Here is a 22,046-nt window from a genome sequence, read left to right as displayed (position 1 = left end):
CAACAAAGACTTCAACTGATCAAACACACACATCCACACATGAGCAATAACACTAATGTGCAATAATCTTTTCTGGCATCGTTGTATTTTTACTCAGTTGTATGTAGCATTTGTATTCTATTTTTATCTTACTGTATATTTTATTCTATTTTATTCTACTGTATATAGTATTTTATTTTATTCTATTCTGTACAGTTGTGTACTGTATTTATTCTTATTTTATTTTATTCTAATTTTTGCTTCATAACTTTTGCACTGTCCACTTCCTGCTGCGACAAAACAAATTTCCCACGTGTGGGACTAATAAAGGTTATCTTATCTTATCTTACGTGAGATCACAGATGTTGCTTCTTGAGCTTACACATAAGCTTCAGGATGTTGGTTTTGTTTGATAGACCTCTGTTACCAATACCCATACATCAATTAAAAATAAGTTAGATGAATGAATGAGCAATACAAAATCAAATCAGGGTGTCTTTATTTCTAATCCTGGCAGTGATCGTTCCCATCCTGAAACTGCTGCAAGACAGTCAAGAGGCCTCACAGATAGTTAAAATTTACAACAAAGGTTTTGACCTGCAGGTGGGTTTGTGTGCACATGAAGCTTTAAGAAGTGAAACCTTTATTAAACCAATCTGATTGAAAGCTTCAGGTTTTGATGAGGCTTCATCTGAGCATGCTAGCTGCTAGAATGGCCCAGCCAATCACCTGACCTGAATCTAACTGAAAGTCTATGGAAAGAATTAAAGCTCAGAATTCATAGAAGGAGACCACAGAAGGTTTAGGACAGGGGTGTCGAACTCCAGGCCTCGAGGGCCGGTGTCCTGCAGGTTTTAGATGCATCCTTGATCCAACACAGCTGATTCAAATGGCTAAATGACCTCCTCAACATGTCTTGAAGTTCTCCAGAGGCCTGGTAATGAACTGATCATTTGATTCAGGTGTGTTGGCCCAGGATGAGATCTAAAACCTGCGGGACACCGGCCCTCGAGGCCTGGAGTTCGACACCCCTGGTTTAGGACGAATGAGCCAAAATCACACCTGATCAATACACACGACTAGTTTCTCCAAACAGGAGGTGTCTTGATAATTTAGTACGAAGTATTAAATACAGTTCAAAAAGCTGAAAGTGTTTAAGAGATTTTCCCTCTGTCATTTCTCATTATTACACATCATTTATGAACATCTGTGGTTTGATTTCTTTGCATTTGATGATTGGACAGTGTTATCCCCATCTAGTGATAATTTCATGTCAACAGCACATTTAGAAATATATTTAAATTGGTGATATGTTCAATACTTTATTTACCCGCTGTACATAATTGTCAGGAGTTTTCCTGTATTGCAACTCAGGTCAGAATAAAGACACTGAGACAGGTTAATGTGTACACGGGTGAGCCTCAGGGAGACTCGCACCCTGCAGTAAAAAAAACAGCCTTTTATTCAGAGAGCACATACAGGAAGAGAGAAAATAGAAACCGTGCTGCGTGCAGGAAGCCTGCACAGAGTGTAACTTCCCCATTTAAGCTGAACACTGGGGAGCAAACACATCTAGATAATGAAATGTACTTTTAAGCATAACATAATAAAAATCCTAAAATCCTAAAAAATCTCTTAACATTCCCTCCTGTTGTACATATGTTGTGTTAGGGTTCAAATGTTGAGAGAGGAATCCATAAATAAGCACAGATCCGGGCGGGTGCAATTTAGACGGCATTTTAATGAATTACACATGTGTGAGTTCAACAACCCAATCAGTATTGAACTGCTTTACCATATTCAGACAACGGTTTTATAAGGTTAAGATAGTACAGCCCCCTTTTCTGTTGCTAGGCAGATTTAAACAAAGCATACGTCACTCCAAAACCACAATGACTCTTAACATAGTCTAAAACAGAACATCTTCTTCGGGTCAACGCCAGGTGCTTCCTCTCAGCTGTCTTCGCTGTCGCTTATCTTCTGGGACATCTGGTCCACGTTCTGCACAAAATGTCACTCATGCAGGCACAACTTTGCAGTCATAAACTCTTACCTACTAAATGAGTCTGTGTGTGTGTGCACGTGCGGGGGCGCGTGCATGCTGTGTACTGCGTACGTGTTGTGACCTCTCACTATTTGTGTCTGTATGTGTATGTCACGTCTGTCTGTGCGTGCAGAGTTTGCATCTGCTTTCTGAACCTTAGTTGACCTCAACTTAGGCAACCAGGCTAAGACCATCCTATGTAAAATGTATAAAACAACTGTTTCAATCTAATCCAACTACTTAAAGCTTAAATCAAAGATAAATGCATAATAAACACCCTACTCTTTGGCTTGCACTCACTCTGCTTTCGGTTTCACTTCTGCCAAAGCATGCCCTGCAGACGTGTTTCCTGTCAGCCTGCAACTCCGCCTGTCACCCACTGAAGACTATGTGTGCGAATATAAAAACATTCAAAAGCCTTTAAAATTATAAATTCAACTCCACAGTTTGAAGTGGTTATACTGAACCTGTAATAAAGACTAATATGATACCAATATATTTGAACATCTGAATGCATCTGAATGCAACATCACTCTCAATCATGAAATGGTAATGATGATTATAAAAATAGCAGCAAATAATAGCAGGAAAATATTTCTACTCCTCTCAATTGTTGGGATTTAGAGATTCTTTTATTGCTGCCATATACTCTGCCTTATGATAAATGCATTAATAACATGTTCTACAGTGTTATTTTAGCAGTAATATTTCTTATGGGGTTCATAATGCATTGAATATGTTTGTCATTACATTGACCTTTCTATTCACAGGTTGAGTTTATTTTATACACAATGCATAACTGTGCTTGTTTAGAGTTGATGTTCTATCCAAGAGGGTTTTAAGCTTCACTGGTGAGAGTGTCCAGGTGATACATGTAGAGGGAAGATGAGAACATAGCAGGTTAATTGCATGCATGCTTACAATACACATAAATCTAGTGGCAGGCCTGAGCGAAGGCCCAAGTGTCTTCTGCTCTCGTTTTGAGACCTGCGCCAATTCAGTCTACTTAGTGATTGGTGACGAGGGTCAATTATTAGCTTTTAACGGCCCTGAAGCTTGAAGTTATTACCTTAAAAGGAAGGTGTTATCAAAAAGAGAAGTTATATGTCTGTTCATAGTTATTAGAGATGTACAAGATGTACCCTTGTCTGTAAACAATGACTGGACATAATGTATTTTTGACCTGTATTGACATGTATGTGGGGGTGTGATCCTCTATGCTATAAAACCAGAACTCAGTGTATTTTTGCCAGAGCAAATAAGCCATATGCTGACGGTTGTTCTCCGTTGTCAATAAACTCATCGTTTGATTGCACTTTTCTGGGCCTCCGTCGTTTGTTGTCTGGTCTACAGTTGATCGATCTCGCTTCATTTGGTGGAGGATGCAGGGTAACTGACGATCAGCAGGTGTTTGTTGTTGTTGTCGGCGCAGGTCGAGGCCGGATCAGGTGATCGAACGGCAGACGTCACGGTGATGGCTTGACTATTGGGCCCGCAAAAAAGGTAAGGCACAAACCTCTTAAACTGAAATTGTGCTGTATTGGATTATAATTCTAGAATATGTAGTCAAGTGGTCATCCGTTGATCTCTGTTTTGAGTTTTGTTTGAAACGAAAAACTTTGTTGCAACGAAAGTGAAACTTAAGAGTAGTGTTGTGTTCACGGTCGCTCGGAAAAAGCAGTACTGAGCTAAAAGTAACTAGAGATGTTGTTTTAAGGAAATAGAGAGAAGAGAGATTGAGCTGTGATTAAGGAATAAAGAGATTATAAGTGTCTAAAAGTTACGGAGTCGAAGGACTCCACCCCGGAAAAGACGTTTCCTGGTATTAAACTAGGGAGGGGCCCCGCTGAGATTTTGTAGCCTCAGATATAGCCCGGTGATCGCAGAGGATCATTGTTAGGGAGACACTTAATTGTGAGAAAAAGAGTAAAATACCGGACGCAAGAGTCCGAGGAAGTTGATATATGATTTAAGACAGGGGTGGGCAATCTCAGTCCACGAGGGCCGGTGTCCCTGCAGGTTTTAGATGTGTCCTCGAACCAACACAGCTGATTTAAATGGCTAAATTAGCTCCTCAACATGGCCTGAAGTTCTCCAGAGGCCTGGTAACGAACTAATCATGTGATTCAGGTGTGTTGACCAAGGTGAGATCTAAAACCTGCAGGGACACCGGCCCTCGGGGACTGAGATTGCCCACCCCTGATTTAAGAGAAACTCAGGCCAGCCGTAAGCTTGAGGTTTTGCAGTAAACCCAGCCGAGCAGTAAAGTGAAACTAAGGTCTGTTGTGTTGAAGTAACTCTGAGAATAAATACTGTGAGCTATGAGAGACGATTAAAAAGTATTACCTATGCATTTGTGGACCCGCTGTGGTCAGTGAAAAATTTGCGGACCCGCCGTGGTCAGTGAAAATTTGTGGACCACCGTGGGCCAAGAAAAGCTGTGTTTTTGTTGATATTCCTGGAGAATTTGCAGACCTGTTGACGTCTCTTAAAGACAAGCAGCGGTGTGTATATCCGGGTTGTAGGGACCCACTCATACAGCTGGAAACCATGACGTAAGAAACTGTCTGAAATGATTTAAGTGCCAGCCGGCTGCAGGCTGTGTGTGAGAGAGGCTGTAAAAGTCTCTTTTTCCGTTCTTTTTTGCTGGGGAAAAGTGCGCAGTTAAAACTTGGGTGTGGTCACTTCCCCTTTTAATTTTAACAAAGAATAGATACATTGATTAAATGAGGGGTAGATAAAAAGGCATGCTCATTGTGCCGGTGTTTCATTATAGGTGCTTGGAAATAGACAGTGAGAGGCCCACGGGGATCCCATTAAGGCTGCTGAAGCATTTTCCTGTTTTGTGAGCGTGCCTTGGGTGATTTTGGAATACAGTATCACTGGACAGGGTGATTCTAATATAAGAGTTATTTTAATCCAACCAGAAACAGAGTAAGAATAAAGCTGTGAGCCTCCTGAGTGGAGAGAATTTGCAGAATTTTTGAGTATCTCTTGTCAAAGAAAAGGGAAAAGAGATTCTGTGTACGGCAGACCGTGAAGTTTCTAGATTAAATCAGAGAGAACTAATGTGGCCGAAGGTTGGATCTGATATGAGGCGAACAGAGGACCGGTCTAAAAAGATTAAAAGGTACACACAAACCTGTTCAATAAGCAAATTTGTGCAAATTGACTGAATTCTAAATTATCTGTTCGCTGAGTAGATGATCTTAACTACTAAATTGGCGCAGTAGGGGTAAAACTGAATTCTCGAGAATAAAGTAAAACGTTGAAGTAATGAATGAGTAACTTGGAAGTAATGAGAAGCTTTGAAGCAAGGATAATGAAACTTTGAGAAACAGACAGTACTGAGTTAAAAGGTTATATGGTATTTCATGGTAAAAAAAGAAAAAGAGACCAATGCATGTTTAAGAATAGAAGAATATAAGAGTTATTGGTCAGCTTATGGTTTAATAAGTGTCAAACTCACGGGATTGGAGAATCCTGTACTTCTTTGAGACTTCAAAGAGGAGCTCCGGCGTGGGCATATGTCAGGTGGTGTTGCCGAGAGTTGTGGGCTCGGTGAATAGCTAATGATCAAGAGGATCATTTTGGGAGACGCTTATTTGTAAGTAAAAGGTTTAAGTTCGGACGAGGAAGTCCGACAGAAAACACCTGGTGCTGTCAGGATGTTTAAGTGACACAGAAGTTCAGAAAATCGAGTCAGAAATGGTTTTGTGGCTCTTGGTAAACTGATTTTGAAGGAAAATCAGTGTTTATTGTGCTGAAGTAACAGATCCGGCGTGGTCTGAGGAAAAGAAATAAATTGGTTAATGGCTGATATATTTATATGAATTTTGGTGGATCTGCTGAGGTCCAGAAAATAATCAATGCGGACTGTGTTGGTTCGAACGTTGATAAATGATCCAGGAAGAATTGCCCTGGGTCTGTGTCTGTGTGTGTGTGTTGTTCAGTGACAACATGCACAGTTTAAATTGGGCGCTGTTCCTTCCTCTTTTTAGTTTCAAAACACAAAGGCTGTTGGATGAAGAATTACTGTGTGAGGAACGGCTTGACTTTTGATTAGGGAAATAATATGCTTACTTTTGGGTTTATGAAGATCTCGTAACATTCCGGTTGAGATGCTGGGGTAAAAAGAGTGAGCTCGGACGAAGGGGTCCGAGAAAAAGACACAGTGAGTTGAGCAAGGTGTTTTAACTGACTCAGGATTTCAGAGAATCGAGTCAGCTGTGATCTCGAGTTTTAATGGTAAGTTGATTTTAAAGGAAAATCAATGTTTACCATGTTGAAGTAATTCTGATGATATTACTAGATGTGTTGTGATACAAGTAAAGAATAAGTTGTGTAAATGTCAACACACGATTGTGTTGAGATGTATGGATCGGCTGCGGTCCACCTGATAAGTTAATACTGGGTAAACTGAGACAATAAACTGTTTTTAAATCTTCACTGGCTGAAGTGAGATACGTGTGCTGAAGATTACTGGACCCGGCGAGGTCCATATGATGAAGTTCTTGGGGAGATAAATGACAGAAACAGTTTCTGAATTTTGAGGAGAATTCTGAAGCACTGAGGTTGAATTTTCTCTGTGCTTGGTGCGCTGTGTGGACTTATATCAGAGTTATAAGTCCAAAGGTTATGACCTGGAGGTCATTCATGGTGTTTAAAGAAGAACAGGAATTAGAAAAGGATATTTAATGTCATATTTTGTGTAAATTGAGGAAAACTCACCACATGTGTTCACCTTTTATCATTTAAAGGGACACAGACATTAACACACACACACAGTTCTTGGGTGTGAGTTACTTCCTCTTTTAATTTTAAACCGCAACACATGTGTGCATTGAACTAGAATTTCAGCAGTGAATGAGACAGGATTTAGGTTAGGGCTAGTCAAAGATAAAGATGACTTTTATTAGTCCCACAGCTGGGAAATTTGGTTTGTTAAAGCAAAAGTGCAAAGTTATGCAGCAGAAATTAGAAAACACTGGAATGTAATAAAATAAAGTAGAATAAAATAATATATACAATAGAATGAAATAGAATACCAATACTATATACAGCTGAGTAAGAAAATACAAAATACAACCTTGTCAAAGAAAGAATTGCACATATAGCAGTCTTATTGTACGTATGAGGGTTCTGGTAAAGTACTAGTTCTGGTAAAGTAAAAGATTATGCTCGAAGTTTTATGCCCTGGAGGCCAAGAGTCGTGTGTAGAGAAGAACATGACTTAGAAACAGACATTAAAGGTCACATTTCGTCTGAGATGGGGAGAATTGTCCCATATGTGTTTATTTCTTCTTCTTTTTTAAGAGGACAGACGCACTGAGTGTTGTCTATTTCCTCTTTCTGATTCTAAGCAACCATGTTTGATAAAATACTCTTAGGAAAGCGTATTTTGAGTGCTTCTAAGTGTGTGAATGTTGTGAGTACTTGATTTGAATGATTCTGTGTGATTTGTACAAAATAATAAATAAGTAATAATAACACATAGGAGAGTGTGTGAATAGAGGAGGCCTGAGAGAGTGTGTGTGCGTCAAACAGGAAGTCTGATTATAGCTGGGGAGAGACGTTGCAGCATGAAAACAGAGCAATTAGAGACTGAATGTCTTAAGAAAAAGTAATAAACTATATTAATTACATGTTTTAGAAAAAGAAAGAGTGAGAAAATAAATACATGAACTAACAATTACATTAATGAATAGAAAACACACGTACACAAATTGCTACAGGTGAAATTATTGTTGAAAACAATCAGAAGTGGGATAGTTTAATATACCCTTGCAAGGAAGAAAGCAGCTTACACTTCTTTAATGTGAGCCAGTGTGTCCCCTCCCTTCATGCCACCCCTGGCCAATTGGCCCCCGTAACAGGAGAGTATGGAAGGCTGGTAGCCCATGACGGGTAAGATCCCACTTGGAAAAACCACGGGACAACCTAAGGCAGGCACAGTCACGATTACTACGGCCTGAGTGAGCTCGGACTCACTGGTGGAGACGGGACTTCAAGCCGCTGGGCCGAGTAGAAAGGGGAAATGTCATTCAATTCTGGAGGAGGACAAGGAATGCTGTTATTTAAGGTGGGAAGTCAGAATTGGGGATAGAAGATTTGGGAAGAGAAAAACTGATTGTTTAAGTGGAAAATTGTGAAGGAGTCTGAAAAAACCACAACAAAAAACATATACACAATCACACACACAAATAGAAAATGCTTTAACCTTAGAATACAAAAGAGTTCATGAAGATCAGATAGCAGCTTTAGCATAGGAGTCTGTTTATCATGTTGTCCAACTCGCTTAGTGTGTAGTAGTTTTTAGAGGAGAAAATTCAGAATTTAGTGTTGATGGTGTGCAAGTTGTGTGGTGTTTAACGAGATTTTCTGTGTTTTGAGCAGGTGAAATTATGTTAAGTTGACCTGAGAGTGTCAGGACCCTGAAGAAGTTGTGGCAAAATGTTCTGTGTTTAAGATTGTAGAGGTTGTTGTTGTAGTGATGGGTTACTTATATCAGTTAGATTTGTGTTGTTTTCTTATTTTAATAGAGGGAGTTTTATAGAACATGGACATGTGTAGAATTGGGCCCATTATTTTTGTAACAGTGCACTGTTGGGATTTAGAGATTCTTTTATTGCTGCCATATACTCTGCCTTATGATAAATGCATTAATAACATGTTCTACAGTATTATTTTATCAGTAATATTGTTTACAGGGTTCATATTGCATTGAATATGTTTGTCATCACATTCATTCTATTCACAGGTTGAGTTCATTCTATACACAATGCATAACTGTGCTTGTTTAGAGTTGATGTTCTATCCAAGAGGGTTTTAAGCTTCACTGGTGAGAGTGTCCAGGTGATACATGTTGAGGGAAGATGAGAACATAGCAGGTTAATTGCATGCATGCTTACAATACACATAAATCTAGTAGCAGGCCTGAGCGAAGGCCCAAGTGTCTTCTGCTTTTCTTTGAGACCTGCTGCAATTCTGTCTACTTAGTGATTGAGGACGAGGGTCCATTATTAGCCCTTAGAGGCCCTGAAGCTTGAAGTTATTACCTTAAAAGGAAGGTGTTATCAAAAAGAGAAGTTATATGTCTGTTCATAGTTATTAGAGATGTACAAGATGTACCCTTGTCTGTAAACAATGACTGGACATAATGTATTTTTGACCTGTATTGACGTGTATGTGGGGGTGTCATCCTCTATGCTATAAAACCAGAACTCAGTGTATTTTTGTCAGAGCAAAACAGGCCATATGCTGATGGTTGTTCTCCGTTGTCAATAAACTCATCGTTTGATTGCACTTGTCTGGTGCCTCCGTCGTTTGTTGTCTGGTCTGCAGTTGAATGATCTCGCTTCAGCACTTAGAAAAAAAAAAAAAAGAGAGAAAAAAACCTGTCAGGTGATTTTGTTTTGTGTTTTGATGAGCTAATAATCAGCTCTCTTCTTCTCATTTTTGATCTAAGCAGGCCTGCAAAAGAATGAATAACAGCGCTGACAAAAGTCTCGGGAGAACAAAAAATAAGGTGACCTTTTCCAGATTACAATGGGCGGAGGAAAGAGGCTACCTGTGGGGATCTGATCAGATTGTGAGTCCCTGTTTAAAAGGATTGCAGCGAGCCAATCCAGTCCAAAAGTATAAAGAACTATTTTCCTAGAAACAAGTAAAAAGAAAATAAATAAATTGATTTTGCTGAAAGTGGAAAATCTGATTATTTGTGCGGAAGTCTACCAATACCTGATGTGAATGTGTGGGAATGGACAGGTGAATGGACGGACCAGGCAGACCATAGGTTGGACCGACTGGACACTGAGATAAAGACTGGACTAAGGTTGGACACATGACTGATAACTGTTCTGTTTTAAGTTTCCTTTCTTATAACACAGGTTGGATCATAAGTGGGGAAAAAACTGAGTAGGAAATGTGAAGTTCTGGTTAACACACAGGTTTTTGTTTCTAGGAAGTTCCAAGGATGCAGGCTGGGGATGGAGCCAAGAAAAGATTGGACATAATGATTAATTTGATTTCATTCCTTAAACACAGGTTTGAAGGGCCGGAGCATGTATACCTAATATGATATGACTAACCTTTTTCTTTTAATCTCCTAAGCTCGAGTGAAGGATTTTGAGTTTGTAACACATAAGATGTGTCACAAAAGGGGGGAGTTACAGGATTTAAGGTTTAATTTGAAAGGGGTTTTAGGATCGTTTTATGACGTTTGGGGTTTTTGATAATTTAGATATAGAAATTGTTTTGTGGTTCTTTTTGATCTGTTTCTATGCTCAGATGGTGATGGTTTATATCTTACCCTGGGCGTGTTTAATAAAACTAAAAGTGTTGCTCACATACATGAAGGGCATGGAGATTAAGTAAAGTTAATATAAAGGACAGAGCCCAGAACATGATATGGTGAAACAACTTTGAATGATTAAAGGAACCTTAGATGAACACAGTAGATTAGTGAGGTGTAGCAGAGAGAGGCTTTTTGTTTTCTATCCTTTACAGGAGAAGATTTCAGGACCACAGTGACCATAGGGGGGCGAGAATCCTGGAAGCCCCAGACCGAACGGAACCAACCAGAGAAAGGAGAAGAACAGAGCACAAAGACACCTAGTTGTTTATATTACAAAGAAGATCAAAAGCTTGTTAGACATAGGTTATAATGGAAGCATAAAAGGGATGAGAGGAACTTTACATAACATAGAAATCCTGCAACAATTCGTAAATTGCCCAAACACAGTGTTCAGACCGGATATGCGCTACCCGTTAAAGGGGGCAAAGAAATCAGGCCTAAGTTTGAAAAATGAAATGGGTTAACTCGACAGAGGATGTTTCCAAAGGTCGAGAAAATAATGTAGGACCTTTTACCAGGAGAAAGCTAATTGTATCTTTTACACTTTATAGTGTGCACTGAGGGAAGTCAGGAATAGTTTAAACTAGGATTGAAAAAATTAAACTAGGTGAAAAGGGGGTGTAGCAAGTAGATTTAGGGCAGCTCGCAGCCTGGCGTAAACGCAAGGTGTCGTCACACAGCTTAAGTTATTTGTTTGATTTATTTTTATGACAAAATAATAAGGAAACATTGAAAACATACAACCCGTTGAGGAGACAGATAGGGTTGGGGAATTGAAGGGTTTTGTTTGTTTAGTATAATCTCTTTTGTTATATTTTAGCTTTAACAGGGAACATGCCTCTCTGGAGCTTCTCTCCTGATGCTACCCCGCCAAAGACCCTTATCCATAGAGACTATGTCAGCTCCCAAACAGACAACAACAAACCAAACCTAGCAATAAACAACTTAAACATCAATAGTAACAAAGCATGAACAATACAGAATCCACATCTGAACCGAAGAATAAAACAGTGAAATGTGGATTATTAAATATTAGGTCTCTCACCCCCGGAAGATGATTGAATAAAGAAAGACAGGTACTTATGTATGTCAGCATAAGGTGGAGTCCAACAGAAGCAAGGCACCCTACATGCGCACAGCATGCAGCAGGGGTTGCCAAAATAATATAGAAAACAGAACATGTAGTGAGAGAACACCCACTAAAAGTTCTGATTACACATAGTGTGGTGGCATATGTGAACTCGCAGGCGTTCAACTATGACATCATTAGCACAACAGAGACTGAGTAAAGTTTTAGATGCTCCAAATCTGACATTTACACATGAAGGAATCAATATGGCAGATTTAATGGGATCAGGAGAACCTCATGGTTGTACTAAGAAAGCAGAAGTTGAAGGGAAAGTCAGGGAAGATTTAAAAGCAGAACCTATCCCTGGAGCTGAGGATTGGTTCATAGATGGCTGCTGTCATCGTGATGAAGAAGGATCGAAAGCAGGCTATGCTATAGTCTGCAAACAAGGAACTGAATTTGAGCCCACGAGGAACTCCAGCAGTGGAAGGAGCCACGCTGGACTGGTCCTTATGAGGTCGTTGCTAGAACAACTACAGCAGGTCAACTAAAAGGGAAAGGCGATACCTGGTATCATTGGTCGCAGTGTGCGCCAGCACATGAGAGGTTGGTAGAGGAAAACCCCTCTACACCCAACACAGGTGGTAACGAGCAGAGGCAAAATAAATCCTCTCACCTGTGCAACGGGCCAACCAGTAGTCCACCTGGGAGGCCGAAGGAAGAAGAGCAGCAGCTTAGAAGGTCGCCACACCAGCAGAAAGGAGCGGTGACAAGTTGAGGACTCCACAAAAGCAGGGGAGTTTCATTCCAGGATACAAAGTTTATATAACATGATGCAAACACACGAATCAGAGACACGTAATGAGAAAACTGATTAGAATGTTCCTTACAACTACATGTTTATTGTATGCAATGATATTAACTATGGCTGTGTTGTTTATTGTCTATATTTTGCAGGGCACTCCGGACCACTTGTCTGAACACGGAGGCCAGTCCAGCCCAGCACTTCCTGAGACTGTAGTTGCTAAAACGGGATCGGTAAAAAAAAAAGAGACAAAAGCGCGAGGTGTCAGGTAAAGGTGATGAGTGTCTCAGCATGAATAATGGCATAGAGTTGAATTATGTTAAAGGGTCTACCAGCTCATCCACATTTGATTTGTGTGACGTCATTAAGTGTACAGGAGCTAGTAGTAGCTGGAGAGCGTATGATGTATGGGTCTGGAATGACCCCATGATATGCTTAGGGTAAATTTAGTTGATGTAAAGTCTAAGCCGCTCATGAGAAAGCTTAATCACCATTCTGACTGATCAGATGGTAACTTCGGGAACAGTAGCTCAAAAGGAACAGGAACCAAAAGGAGAGTACTTCTGACAACAGATTACTTTAGACTGAAGCCTAAGGATTTGATAAAGCGTGCCACAGGTTTCAAGGACAGTAACCTCTGGCTTGATTGGGTGGCTCAAAATGCTAGAGAACAACATGTATCTGACTGTGTTGCCTGTGCTTCAGCTAGGCAGGTAAAGGCTATTCCACAGCATAACACACGTGCTTTAGCCGCAAGACGTAAGAGACATATCTTGGCCAAAAGAGGGACCCAGGGTACACATGCATATGACCCTAGGTTAAACTCTCCGACTTGGATAGACTCCATAGGAGTGCCCAGGGGAGTTCCAGATGAGTACAAGCTGGTAAATCCGATAGTGGTAGGATTTGAAAGTATATTTCTTTGGGTGACACCTAATAAGAATGTTGATCGCATTAACTATGTTCATTGCAATCTGCTGAGACTCTCTAACCTAACCAGGGATGCCATGATGGGGTTCGCAGAACAATTGGGTCCGAGTTTGCTGATGGGAAATCGAATGGCCCTTAACATGAGAAGGGAGGCGTGTGCGCCATATTCGGAGACATGTGCTGCACTTTTATCCCTAATAATACTGCCCCAGATGGCTCAGTAACCCGAGCTCTGGAGGGCTTGAAAACTTTGTCTAAAACTATGCATGAACACTCAGGTATCGAAAATCTGCTGGCGTCCCTGGATGACATCTGTGTTTGGACAATGGAAAGGTGTGGCTATGTCAGTGATGTTTTCTTTGACTGTACTTTTGGGAATACTGGTCATCGCTAGTTGTTGTATCATTCCTTGTGTCAGAGGATTGTTGGTAAAAGTAATGGCGAGGGTTCCTAACCCTGGCTGGGTTGAGGGCATCTACCAGATGAACTTAGAACCCATAGAGTGGGGCAGGGAGTGATACAACATGAGTGTGGTGACATTCCTTGTTGGAATGTCAAAAGAGGGAATGTTGGGATTTAGAGATTCTTTTATTGCTGCCATATACTCTGCCTTATGATAAATGCATTAATAACATGTTCTACAGTGTTATTTTAGCAGTAATATTTCTTATGGGGTTCATAATGCATTGAATATGTTTGTCATTACATTGACCTTTCTATTCACAGGTTGAGTTTATTTTATACACAATGCATAACTGTGCTTGTTTAGAGTTGATGTTCTATCCAAGAGGGTTTTAAGCTTCACTGGTGAGAGTGTCCAGGTGATACATGTTGAGGGAAGATGAGAACATAGCAGGTTAATTGCATGCATGCTTACAATACACATAAATCTAGTGGCAGGCCTGAGCGAAGGCCCAAGTGTCTTCTGCTCTCATTTTGAGACCTGCGCCAATTCAGTCTACTTAGTGATTGGTGACGAGGGTCAATTATTAGCTTTTAACGGCCCTGAAGCTTGAAGTTATTACCTTAAAAGGAAGGTGTTATCAAAAAGAGAAGTTATATGTCTGTTCATAGTTATTAGAGATGTACAAGATGTACCCTTGTCTGTAAACAATGACTGGACATAATGTATTTTTGACCTGTATTGACGTGTATGTGGGGGTGTGATCCTCTATGCTATAAAACCAGAACTCAGTGTATTTTTGTCAGAGCAAATAAGCCATATGCTGACGGTTGTTCTCCGTTGTCAATAAACTCATCGTTTGATTGCACTTTTCTGGGCCTCCGTCGTTTGTTGTCTGGTCTACAGTTGATCGATCTCGCTTCAATGTATATGTACAGTTCATAGCTTATTGTATCAGTCTATGGCCACTTGTAAACATTTCAATACCATTCAAACATGGTATGACACATGAAGTGAAAAGACACAATAACAGTATTATAACACCAACAAAAACAGGTCCTTTAAGGGACTTCCAAGAGCCGCTTAAAAGCCACGTAAGCCAGTCTTCCGTGTTTGTGGCATAGTCTCGTTGTTGTGCATCCCGAAGTTGTCTGAGTGTTTTCAGAGCATCAGTCAGGTTTGGTGAGGGCACATTATCTGGAATGTATGTGCAACATGTGTTGTTAAAGAGGACACCTTTCTCCTTTCTCAGCGAGAATCATGTCCAATGCTACCCTGTGTTGCATTACTGCAATGCGCAGAGCGTCAATTTCCTAATCCCGTTCGTCGTTGAATTTACATGAAGCATTCAGAACCTTTTGTCTTTCAGTCCAAAGTTTAAATTCCTCTGGGACATCGGAACCCCATATGGAATCATGCTGCTTGAGGTCTGGGGCGCTTCGTCTTTTCCTTGTTGTTGATGTTGATGTTGACGTGGCGTCCATGGTTATCTTGAAAGTGTGGTCAGATATGAAAATGGGAGCGCAGTGACCTGTCCAATTCCCAGGAAGGATATCTGAGGCCATCCCTTGCACCCAGATGGTGCCATTTGCTGCTCTTCACGGGCCCTCCAGGAGCGTGTGTCTATAATGCTTTGCAGTTGGTGGTGGTGTTTCCCATTGGCGTGGATCCGTTCTCTTGGCGGTAGCATAGGCTGTGGCTCAAATTCCCATTGTTTTCAAGAAAGACTGGGAATGATTTAGCCTTACTTCTGTGCTTCACTTTCAGGTCAACCCAGAACCATTCGTCACATGTGCCATTTCGTAGTCCTATCTGGAGAGGTTCCTCATGGTTGACCACGATTCCCTGGAATTGATACCCAAGGCTGGCGTAGCTTGCACACTTTGCCTGAATTATGTCCATTGCCTTCGGCGTACAAGGTGGCGTGCTGTGTCGTTAGGGGCATATAGGAGCAAACATAGCAGTCCTTTCTGGGTGTGCTGTCATGTATATATCGATACCATGCGTTGTTCATCCATGGGTGAATGTGGTCTTGTGTCATGTCATGAAGATGTAAGTTGTCATGTGTCCATCTTGTCTGCAGGTGGTGTTGTTCTTTTTTTTTTTCTTTTGGGTGAGTGTTAATAAACTCACCAGGAGTGCAACATTAGCCACTAGGAGGACGAGTGTCTTCATGATGACCAGACACACCTGTGACCTCTGATGAGTAGACTACTGGCAAGAAGAAGAAGGCGGGGTGTACCCGATCAGCCCTCCCTCCACCAATAGATCACCATACAGGAGTTAGGGGTGTCGGCGTCTAAACGTTTAGGTTGTCACTCACTTTTTTGCAGTGGCTTTGATGGATCCAGGAGGGTCTTTCTGCTATTTTGCTGGCAGTAGGTGAGGTGAGTAGCACTTGATAAAGACCTTCCCACCTTGGTGAACTCCAATTTTTCCTTTGGAGTACTTTGACCTGGTTTCAACCTGCAAGACACTGGAGAGTTGTTTAGAACAATCTCTTTATTTTCAAGTAATTTAGTCATCCATTCGGCTAGTGTAGTTTCTCATATTTATGGGCTCACTTGTGATTGGTAGTGGAAATGGTCTACCGTGAATGATTCCAAAAGGTGTGAGTTTCTGAAAACTTTATGTCAGTCTCATCCACATTTTTACCAGGCCTATACACTCAGGCCATGGTCTCCCTGTTTCTTCCATGCATTTTCTCAGTCTCTGTTATATTGCCGTTAGTTCTTTCCACTAGTCCGGCACTTTGTGGTCCACGGGTGTTTGATGCTAAATCCTCGTGCTTCAGAGACCTTACTGATTACTTATCACGTCTATGATCACTAGAGCGTATTCTGAGCCTTGGCATTCATTTAGCTCAATAAAACCCATGTGGATTGTATGAAAAGGATGAGGTGGTGTGCATTATGCGCATTATGTGCATTATGTTTTTGGCAAATCATGCATGTTCCGACAAATTTCCGAAATTTTATCTACCACTCCTACCCCCCCTCCTGTTGACAATAATGCTGCTGATTTGTGTAGGGACTTTGGTAGTATTGGTTTGCCATTACAAGTCATCAAAGCACTTTCTGGCTGTGCTCCACAGTTTAACCATTTCCTTTGTTCTGTAGTTGGTGTGGCTTTTCGTTCATTCATAAGCACATCAAGTGGTATTTGCATTGAGGAGTCAGACATTAATGTGTCTATAGTTTGTTGTGCTGCTGCTTTTGCGGCTTTGGTCTGCGAAGTTATTGCCTTCAGTGACCTCTGAACAGCCTTTCTGGTGTGCAGCACATTTACAAAATGCTAACTGTTTTGGTAACATTATCACTTCCAACAGTGGCTTCAAAAGATTTCCATGTTGCACTAACCATCCCTCTATTCTGCCAAGTTTTTGCAAAATGATGCACAGCTGCAAAGACATACTGGCTGTCAGTGTATATATATTAACAGCCTGAAGAGCTGTGCAGCGCTCTGTGCAGAGTGTAAGGAAGTTAGTGCTTTTGCTTCTAAAATTGTGTCTACTGTGGTTACCGCATAACCTACACAGTTCCGCCCAAGGCTACTTTTGGACGCTGAGCCGTCTACAAAGATATCAACGAAACCAGCCTGTGGGGTGCTGTGAAGGTTAGCGCATGATACAGCATACAGCAGTTCTGATGTGTGACAGTGTAAGCAAAATGCCTACATAGGAAAGTTGTCTGGCATGTGTCGAACTTCTGAGTTAGGAAAAACCTTGCATTGCTTACAGTTCATAGCTCACAGCTCTAAAACTAGGCATCAACAAATCATATGCCCAAATCATTATGTGTCACTGTGATCACAAATTTGTTTTCCAAACTTACTAAGCAAACAAACAAAAACAAAACAAATTGCCTATGGCATCAAGGTTTTGCGTTCATATTAATTGAGTGTAAGCTGCTTTCTTCATTGCAAGTATTTATTACAATAAGGTTTAATTCATGCATCATATCACTGAATTCTAAATTCAAACTATCTCCTCTGACCCTTTCCAAAAATAATTTCACATATAACAATTTGAGTATGTGTTGTCTGTTCATTAATATAGTTGTCAATCATTTCTGTCATTATTTTGCCTTCTTTTGTTTATGACATGGCGGACATCTCTAAACAATCATGAGTTCTAAACAATCATGAGTTCAGCCTTCAATTTCAACCCAATTATACCCTGTATTCTTGCACTCGCACTTTCCCAATTAATCTATGCTTTTGACGCTGTACTCAAGGTTCCAGGTTGAGAGAAATCCACCTGTACTGACACACTGATGCATACAATTAATATCATTATCGTTACTTTTCTTAAAACCTTCATTCGCTTCCTCTTCTTAGAGTTTAACTCGTCTATTTCTCTCTGTGAGCTGTCTTGACACACCACAGGAACACATACTTCCTGTTTCTGCAGACTAATCGAACTCTTTTGTTTTTCTTTGTATTCATAGTCTATAAACCCTCTTTAATTCTACTAATTCTTGATCTAAAACCAACACCTTTATGTCATGCTCACACTTCTACATAGAGCCCTTTCAGACATCAGGAATCATCACACACACTGCCTTTTCTCTCAATCTTCCACTTGTTCACTCACTCCACTATGAACCTTTGTAGTATTATACTTACTTATGTTTTATTATTTTTGTACAAATCACACCCAATCACTCATCCAAGATGGCGACACGTAAACTCTCGGCGTAGCGTCTCCCTCTGGACTGAAATATGACTTTGGATAAAGCATCTAAATACTGACTCTGGGTAGCGGGCCGGTCTAAATACTGACTCTGGGTAGGCAAACCTGTGTCTACCGTGTCCGCCTCCACCCGGACTCTGGATTGACGGGCCGGAGCCTGCCGGTGCCTACTGCGTCTACTAGACTTGGAGCTAGCAGGCCGGGGCCTGTTGTGTCCCCCAGACTCGGAGCTAATTAGGCCTGGAGCCCGCTGCATTCCCCGGACTTGGAGCTGGCAGACCAGAGCCGGCTACATTAACCATATTTTGAAGCTAACGAGGCCGGAGTCTGCTACATCGGCCGGACTCGGAGCAAACAGGACGAAGCCTGCTATACTGCCTGGACGCAGAGTAAACAGGCTGGAAGCTACTACATTGTCCGGACACGCAGCAAACAGGCCGGGCTGGAGTCTGATTTTAAATCTCAGCCAGGGTTAAAATGTGTTCATCTAAACGTACGCAGTTTATTACACAAGACGGACCTGGTCAGAATTTGGGCGAAATCAACAAATGCAGATATTGTGATTATCTCCGAAACTTGGTTGTCCAAATCTATTACAGTTGATGACATCAGCATAACGGGATACAATCTATATCGCACAGATAGGCCTAGGAAAGGTGGAGGAGTAGCAATTTATTTTAAATCAAGATATGAAGTATCCATTGTTTTATCCGTATCTATTCCCAAACAAATGGAATTCTTGGCTTTGGATATTAAAATAGTAGAGTCTCTTTCCATAACAGTTGTTGGGTGCTATAGGCCTCCGTCTGCTGTAAAGGAAACTTTATTATCTCTAAAGCATCTTCTGTCTAAATTAAAATACAACGAACTTCTATTGGCCGGAGACTTGAACTGGGACTGGCTGAATATAGTTTCTGATGATTTTAAATCTTTCTGTGACTCTGTTAATCTTAGCCAGTTGGTCAACCTACCTACAAGGCCAAATATAAAGAGTCCTGATAAATCTACTTTGATTGACCTAATCCTAACAAATGTCCCTCATAAGTTTCTGTCGCTAGGCGTGTTTTGTAACGATTTAAGCGATCACTGTGTAGTTGCTACTTGTAGGAACACTAAAATCCCTAAATGCAAACCGCGTATCATTTGTAAAGGAAATTTTAAAATATTTAATGAGCAAGCGTTTCATTATGATTTGTCTATGGTAAACTGGGAATACTTGAGTCTGATACCAGACATCCATCTGGCTTGGGCTTATTTTAAAGAAATTTTTATGAAGATTTTAAATAAGCATGCACCTGCCAGAAAATTTAGGGTCAAGGGACGGGAGAACCCTTGGTTTTCATCGGAATTATCAGAGTCTATCCATCAGCGTAACGTGGCATGGGCAAAAGCTAGGAAAAACGATTCCCTGACAGATTGGTTAGACTTCAGGAAATTAAGAAACAAATGCACGACACTTATTAAGAAGGCTAAATCGGAATATTATTTATCTGTTACCTCAGAAAACTTCAATAACCCTCAGAAATTTTGGAAAGTAATTAAGTCCTTATCTATAAATAAAACAAGACAGGCTCTTCCAAAATTCATCCTAAAAGATTCTGTCCCAGTTTATGACAGAACTGAGGTCTTAAACAGCTTTAACAAGCACTTCGTAGATACTGGTTTTTTATTTAATACTGTGGGAGCAGCCCCCTTGATTCCCTGCACAGAACCCCAAACATATTCTGGGGAGCTTTTTGATTTTTCTCCTTTTTCTGTCCAGGAAGTGCATAAAGCTCTTAAAGCCTTAGATCACAGGAAACCCCCAGGGCCAGACTTAATAGAGCCCTATTTTCTGAAAATAGCAGCTGATTACATTGCACAACCTCTTACGATCCTTTTTAATCTTTCAATCCAAAATAAAGAAATTCCACTTGTTTGGAAGTCTGCTTTTGTTACGCCAATATTAAAAGGAGGCGACCCGGCCATTTTGACTAACTACAGGCCAATATCAAACTTGTGTGTTTTGGCAAAAGTCCTTGAGTCTCTCGTCAGTGAGCAATTAAAAGAGTTCTTGTACTCTAATGAAGTTCTTTCAAAACTACAATCTGGGTTTAGAAAGCAGCATAGTGCTGTCACGGCTGCCACAAAAGTGATAAATGACATACTTGTTGCTCTTGATAAAAAACAGCACTGTGCTTCTCTTTTTATTGACCTGTCAAATGCCTTCGACACTGTGGATCACGCCATTTTAAAACATAGGCTTCTTTCTTTAGGGCTGTCTAGACATGTTGTCTCCTGGTTTACTAATTATTTGAGTGACAGGACTCAATGCATTAAATGTGAAAATCTGTGCTCAGAACTTCTGAATATTCACACTGGGGTGCCACAGGGCTCAATTTTAGGACCTCTGCTGTTCATCATGTATATAAATGATTTGGGACAAAATGTGTCCAATGCTAGTATGCATTTCTATGCTGATGACACAGTTATTTATTCCTTTGGCTCAAACCTTGAAAAAGCAATAGAATCTTTGCAGAAAGCTTTTGACGTTGTCAGGTGGGAGTAACGCGTTATGCTGCTATTAGTTGCTGCTATTTTTATGATCATCATTACCATTTCATTATTAATAGTGATGTTGCATCCAGATGCATTCAGATGTTCAAACATATTGGTATCATATCAGCCTTTATTACAGGTCCAGTTATAACCACTTCAAACTGTTGAGTTGAATCTATAACCCGAAATGCTTTTGAATCTATAATCTTAAAAGTTTATGGGCAGACTGCATTGTGAAAGAAAAGGCCTAATGCTGAGTATCCTCAAAATAAGACAGGAAACTGCATGCTTCTGCAGAAGTGAAACCGAAAGCACAGTCTCAGTGCAAGTAATTCTGAGGAGCAGTTTGGATGATGCTATTATCATCTTTGATGCATTTATCTTTGATTAAGCTTTGATTAAGCTTTAAGTAGTTGTATTAGATTGAAACATTTGTTTTATACATTTTACATAGAAGTTAAGATCATTACACACAGGATGGTCTTAGCCGGGTTGCCTAAGTTGAGGTCAACTAAGGTGCAGAGAGCAGATGCACACTCTGTGCACGCACAGACAGACATACACCCACATACACACACATATTAGGTAGACTCATTTATATAGGTAAGAGTTTAATTATGCTTTGCTATAACTGCAAAGTTGGGGTGCGTACGTGTTAGTCTGTTCCAGGAAGTACACCAGATGTCCCAGAGATAAGCGACAGCGAAGACGAGCTGGGGGAAGCACCTGGGTTCGAGCCGAAGACAATGTTTTTTAAACTGTGTTCAAAGTTAACAGAACGGTTGTGGTTTTGGAGTGACGTATGCTGTATTGAGAAGGGGGGGGAGCAGTATCACCCCCCAACCCTATAAAGTCTTTGTTCTGACTATTGTAAGTTAGTTCAACACTGATTGGGCTGTTGGACTCCACATGTGTACATTAAAATCTTCGTCTAATTGCACCAGGCCGGATCAGTGGTTATTTTGGATTCCACCTCAATATTAGAACCTTAACAACGTGGTTCAGCCCACACTTCTGGAGCTGAAATTGGTTCTCAATGCTGAAAAGACAAAGCTAATGTTGTTTTCAAACATGAAGAGATTTCCTCAAACTGTCCCTGTGGTGTCCACTCTTGAGGGAAACCTCATAGAAGTGGTGCATACGTATAAATATCTTGGCTTTTTAATTGATGATTCTCTGACCTTTAAACCTCACATAGACAATCTTGTGAAAAAACTCAAATTAAAATT

The sequence above is a fragment of the Oreochromis aureus genome, unplaced genomic scaffold (assembly GCF_013358895.1).
Source record: "Oreochromis aureus strain Israel breed Guangdong unplaced genomic scaffold, ZZ_aureus HiC_scaffold_103, whole genome shotgun sequence".
Classification (NCBI taxonomy): Eukaryota; Metazoa; Chordata; class Actinopteri; order Cichliformes; family Cichlidae; genus Oreochromis; species Oreochromis aureus.
The sequence above is the reverse complement of the archived record's forward strand: the minus strand, read 5'-3'. Positions refer to the sequence as shown.